The following is a 6,050-nucleotide window of genomic DNA, read 5'->3' as shown; positions in this document are numbered from 1 at the left end:
AGCTCCCAGTCTATTAGATTTAGAAAGGAAACCATTCACCAACTTCTCTTCAAACTCAGTCCAAATACTATTTAGAAAGTTAAGAAGGCAAGATTGCAGTCAAATACAATTTAGGAGAGGAGAAAAAAAATGCTCCTGAACCCAGATATACGTGTCAATGATTGCAATTGAGCGTCACAGCCACGTCTTGTGAAACTTGCACGAAAAGAAGATGTCATATCATATCACTGAATGTAAACCTTCTAACTGATAAAAGAAACATCTCAAACTATAGAACTCCATCCTCGCAAGCACAGAATGTTCAAAAGATCAGAGAGTTTAAGGAACTAAGGATTATGAACACAATTACTCACTGTATATGTAAATTAAACTTTAAAGAGAAAATTCTAACCATTATCCCAAATCAACAAGACTTCAAAACTACGAATCTATGGCTCCACTGTCGTCACCTGTTGCCACTCCCCATCTACCGCTTCCTTCCATAATGTCACATTATTGTTCCCATCAGCCACAGCCAATATATTTCCAGTCAATGACCATGAGACTCTCCAAACTGGGGTCTTGAAATCATACAAAACGTTGCCTTCCCACTGATCTCCCTCCTTGGCCACAGTCCATATAATGACTTTGCCATCCTGAGATGCACTAGCAATTGTAGACTTAGGAAGACCCAAATTTGGTGCCCAAGCACATCTCGAACCCAATCTGTATGCATCTGAAGAGCAGGGAAGCAGTCCATCTTCCAAACTCCATTGTAAAGTTTCCATACTTTTACAGTATTATCACAACCACCCGAACACAACTTCTGTACAGGGTCAAGCAAGCCAGTACCGACAAGAGCACCAGGTGCCGTTGAGGGGGCCCATGAACAGATGTAACACCGACAGGATGGGCTTGGTCAATTCTTGAAGTGTCCCAACCACCATCTGCTCTGGCAGTGAAAACAGAGATGTTACCATCAGATGAACCACAAGCCAAGCAAAGACCTAGCTCATGAGGTGCCCAAGAAACTGAATTAACAGATGACTTGTGGTCGTCAAAGACATGAGCTTGAGTCCATTCATTTTGGTTTCCCTCCTTCCATATGATGACACGCCATCATAAGAACATGAAGCAAGCAAAGACCCAAATTTAGGGTGAGCCCATACCACCTGCCACACAGGCCCTTGATGACCAGTCAGCGTTGCTAGATGTTGAGAGGCTGTGTTGCTCACCCCGATTATCTTAATGGTGTTGTCAGAAGAGGCTGTAGCCAACCGTTTACCATAGTAATCCATTGCCACATCATGAACTGTGTCTTGATGACCAGTTTCAAACCTTCTGAGGAGGCATATTTCTGTTAACATACATATAGTTAACAGTTAGTCACACTCACATAGATATCCCATAAAAGAAAAAGGGAAACTCAGCCTTCTACCAATTGTTACACAACCCATTTCAAGAATCTTTTTCATAAAACAATACAATAAATAATCAAATAATCAGATACTGAGATTGAAGTCATTGAACTATTGACACAAGATTCGCTTCAACCTGGATGGTAAAAGAAATCGCTATCTGAAGCGAGTAGCCATCCCAGTACAACTCAAGAAAAAATTCTAAACAACGGTAGCTTTCACCCATGCAAGTGAAACTACTCAAGCTTCAACTAACAAATCACATACGATTATGACGCAAAAACTAACATGAAATTAAAGCATATACCCATAGTATAGGCTCGTGTTAAATATAAACCGAGGTCCAGCGAGGAGGAAACCAAAAAACATCCCAGCATTACACACTGAGAAGAATACACTTGCCCAAAGAGAAAATGATTGAGTAAAACCGGACCATTTCTAACTCGTATTCAACAATTATAACAAAAAAAATATTTTCCGAAAGCCAATCGGTGCTTAATTGCCACATCGTATGGACGAAAAACTCTCTGCAATTTACAAAAAAGTGGGAAAATTCCCAGGAGAAGTAAAAGCCAAAAGCAGCAAAGTGAAAAAACCCTTCAATAGAAGTTGAGTCGAAAAAAACGGAGAGAAAAACAGATAAAATCAGAATATTTGGTGGTTGATGAAAGGGGGAATTTTGTAAAAATGCAAGAGCGAGCGTGAAGAAAATCTTGAAGATCTAGTTGGAAAAATATCGAAAGGTCAAGTGAGGCTACACGAGAAAATCGAGAGAGGTGAAGTGAGAGAGATCAGAGAACAAACTGTAAAGTAAAAGAGAGCCGGCGGCAGCGAAGTGACGAAGCGGCCGTGTGACGGTGTGAGGTGAAGTTGGGAATGAGTCAATACTCGATATGACGAGGATGAGAGGAAACACAGATCTCCTCTCGACGACTGAAGGAATAATTGACAGATGATAGGTTGCTGCTGCGCGAAAAAAATCTCGACGAATAGCCAGCGTTTCGTTTGCGTTCTTGGATTTGGGTAGGTGGACCCAATTAATTTTTTGCGATAATTTAAACCTGAAAGCCCAAACATTAAAGCCATAGGAAATTACTCTATTTGCCTTTTTTATTCTTATTATAATATTCCTTTCATTTTAAATTATAAAATATTTTTATAAGAATTTTTTAGCCTAAAATATAAAATAATTTAAAAATATTAAATTTTTATTAAATACATTAATTTTAATATTACTCTTTCTCTTTTTATAATTAAGTTCAATCACTTCTCTTTTCAATATATTAAATTATGGCTATTTTGAAAAGTTTATATTTTTATTTTGAAAAGATAAAATTATTAAGTATATTTAATAAGGTTTACTGATATATGAGATTTTATCTAAAAATATTTTATAATTTAAAATGAAGGTAGTAATATAGGACATTTTTTATCACTCACGAATCTTGAGAAATTCATTTAAATTAGGGAATCTTATTAATTGTTTTAATAATTTGAATTAGTTTCTATGTAACTCTTAATCGTCTCTCTCCATTTAAATAAATATTGATGGATATCATAAATAAGGACATTTGATGAAAAAATAATGCCACTGGTATCCAAATAGGATTAAACTTCAAAGTCATATGAATACTTAGTGCCTGCTAATGGTTCAAGGAAAAAAATTAGTATGGCTACTTTTTTTTTCCATGCCTAATCACTATTTTCATTTTTTATTTATAGGTATTTTTGGTTGAAGGTAAGCTTATTTGAAACAATGTTATGCATTAAATGTGAATACTTTTTTTAACGAGCATTTGAATATTTTATTCATATGTTATAAAGAATTGACCTCTTTTTACTAGACCTAATCCTCATTGGTTATTAGTTATTACTTTCAATTTTATTTTTTTATTTTTTTGGCTAGAATACTTTTATTTTTATTCTACACAAGCTGGATTAATTATAGATGCACTTAAATTTCAATTCTCTCTCTTTTGTGCTTTGGCGGAATAGTTGAATAGTATTTTGTCAATTGACATTGCGATTTAACCTCTTCTTCCTATAAATTATTTTCACTTAGATTGAATTGCATACCAGTAATTCTTCACTAGCCTTTTTTTTTTTTGTGACCAAATCACTAGCCATTATATCGTTTAATTTGATAGCATCTAATAAAAAAATTTAAAAAAATAAGCTAAAAAAACAGAGGGGGAGAGAGAGAGACAAAAATGCTTCTAAATTAAGTTAATCAACAAGCAGGTTTGAGTTTTACAAGTTCATACAAATCCACCCCATTTTACTAAATATATATGTATGTATTAAAAGCATGAGCATTATGAGAAACAAATAACTAGAATTTAGGGAACATGTCAAGTAATATAAATTACATAAATAAACAACTTTTATTATCCTTCAGTACATGTCCAAGTCACTCTTGAGGACTGTTTGATACTCCCTCTAATTTATAAATTTGATACTCCCTCTAATTTATAAAGAGTAACATTTCACAATATTTTTTAGTTTGGTTTACAATAACTGTCATTTCAAATTTCTAATAAGTTACTAATATTTTTTAGTATTTGCCCTTCATGAACACTTTATTGAGGGAACCAATCATTTTATTTGGGGGATTGGCAAGTGTATGGCATTTTTTTATAAACCGAAGGGAATTCTAATACCATCAACTAAGCATTGTTAAGCTAAATGAAAGATAAAGCTCTTAAGATAATTTCTTTTATTCAAAAGACTCCAGGTATCAATAAATAATAGCATTGAATCTTTTTCACCCAACCTAATTCTTATAGACACATGAGAAATATAAAATTTATTTTAATGAGTCTTTTCCTCATAATTATACTAGTACCTTTCTTTTTTCTATCCTTTCCTTTTTTTTTTTTTTGTGACCTTTTCTGGCTCAATATATAGTGAATTTTTTTTTGTAAGAAAAAAATATAGTGATTGAATAACTGTGATTTGGAAACTTTATATAAGAAAGGCATCCCAAGTCAAGATGCGCACCCACTAAAATTAGGTCTTGCGCCAAATGCTTAAGCGTATATTTTCCACTATTGCTTTGTGTTTTTTGTTGGAGAGAATAATTCTGCCTTAGATGTTAGTTCTAATTTTCAATATCTAATGTTTACATTATTTATCGTGTAACGCCTTATATCCTAAGATCTTTCCAATTTTCCTATCTGTAGAATCTCTAAATTGCCCTCCACAAAATTATGTAGTTTTACATGCTCTATTTCATTAAAAAATATAAGGCTTTTTTGAAAATATTGAATGTCAAAAAATATAAATATTTTTAATATTTTAAAGTATAATCATTGTATTTTTTAAGTGCCCCTATGAATAAATAATTTTATATTATTTTAGAGTAAAATATCTTATTAAATAGAGATAAATATAAAAAATGATATTTATTTAAAGGCAAGTAATTATTTTATTAGGATTAAATTTAATTAAAAATATTTTATATTTTTTAATTGATGGAGTATGAATTTTAATGTAGTTTAAACTCATATACAATGCATGCAGGCTAGGAGTTGGAAGTGTAAGCTTTATATCAACTCGAGGCACTGAAATTGTAATGACCCATAGGTAGTCATAACATAACTCATAACATTATAAGCATTCTCTGATTAGATATAATACATAGTTGTTAAAATTGTAGAAATTAAAGAAGTTGTTTGTATCTAAATGTTTTTCTTTTTTTTAAATCTATCCCTAATTAAATGTTTTATAATGATAACATTATTTCCAGGGGCTAGAAAAAAGTCCAAATAAAGGTATATCCGTATATGTGGAAATATTTTACAACGTATCTTAAAATTTTGAGCAAGGTGGTATAGAAAGGGATTAACTTAGAAACAATTGGATTCTACATTTAGATATGAAATAATATTTTACTATAAAATTTGCAATATAAATTATCAATGAGAGTTGATCTCAATAAATGAGATTGTGTCAGCGGTCAGTTGTTTCAGTGGCAGGCCACTTCCTTTTTAAGAGGTTTTGCTTCAAACTCGACGATCTGTGTGTATACGTGAATGCGTGAATTTCCCTTTTTTATGAGAAATAATAACTAGATCAGAAGTCAAAAAAAAAAAAAAGTGATTGTGAAATAGATGAATCATAAGATCTTGAGTTCAAAGCTCCTCAAACCCAACGATACTTTTATGTGTGAGTCTCATTTGCAATAATTAATTATGATCACATAAGTTGAAGAGCTTATTAGTCTAGAATTTTGAATGAATGGTGGTAATATCTCACATCGAGATAGCGGGGATGAAACAGGAAAGAAAACTGAACAACATATAAGATATTGAATTCTAAAAAAATTAAATTTAAACTTAAAAATTAGTAAAATACTCATACAATGTACAGATCTTATATTATAATTTTTATAAATGAGTGTCTTTTTTGTAGAAAGATCATTATCAAAAGAATAACTTATAACAAACATAATTTTCATATAATTCCATATTTAATAAGCTGTGTAATTATTGTCTTTAATATTAAATATACATATTAAAACAAAGTAAATGGTAAAAACTAAATACATGTAATGTTAATGGATATAATGAGAAGTAAGTTAATAAAAATTTACAATTAATTAGATCAAATTATTAAAGACTTCTCAATAAATGATATTAAAATTTTTGTTTT

The 6,050-nt window shown here is 31.4% G+C and overlaps 1 pseudogene; it reads right to left on the bottom strand.

Annotated features, from left to right (window-relative positions):
- Positions 1–43: 43 nt before the first annotated feature.
- On the bottom strand, positions 44–1,332 carry LOC129300141 (protein transport protein SEC13 homolog B-like; annotated as a pseudogene).
- Positions 1,333–6,050: the final 4,718 nt, after the last annotated feature.

The sequence above is a fragment of the Prosopis cineraria genome, unplaced genomic scaffold (genome assembly GCF_029017545.1).
Source record: "Prosopis cineraria cultivar Desert tree isolate PC_DT_omini unplaced genomic scaffold, ASM2901754v1 PC1446, whole genome shotgun sequence".
In the NCBI taxonomy this organism is placed as follows: Eukaryota; Viridiplantae; Streptophyta; class Magnoliopsida; order Fabales; family Fabaceae; genus Prosopis; species Prosopis cineraria.
The sequence above is the reverse complement of the archived record's forward strand: the minus strand, read 5'-3'. Positions and strand labels throughout refer to the sequence as shown.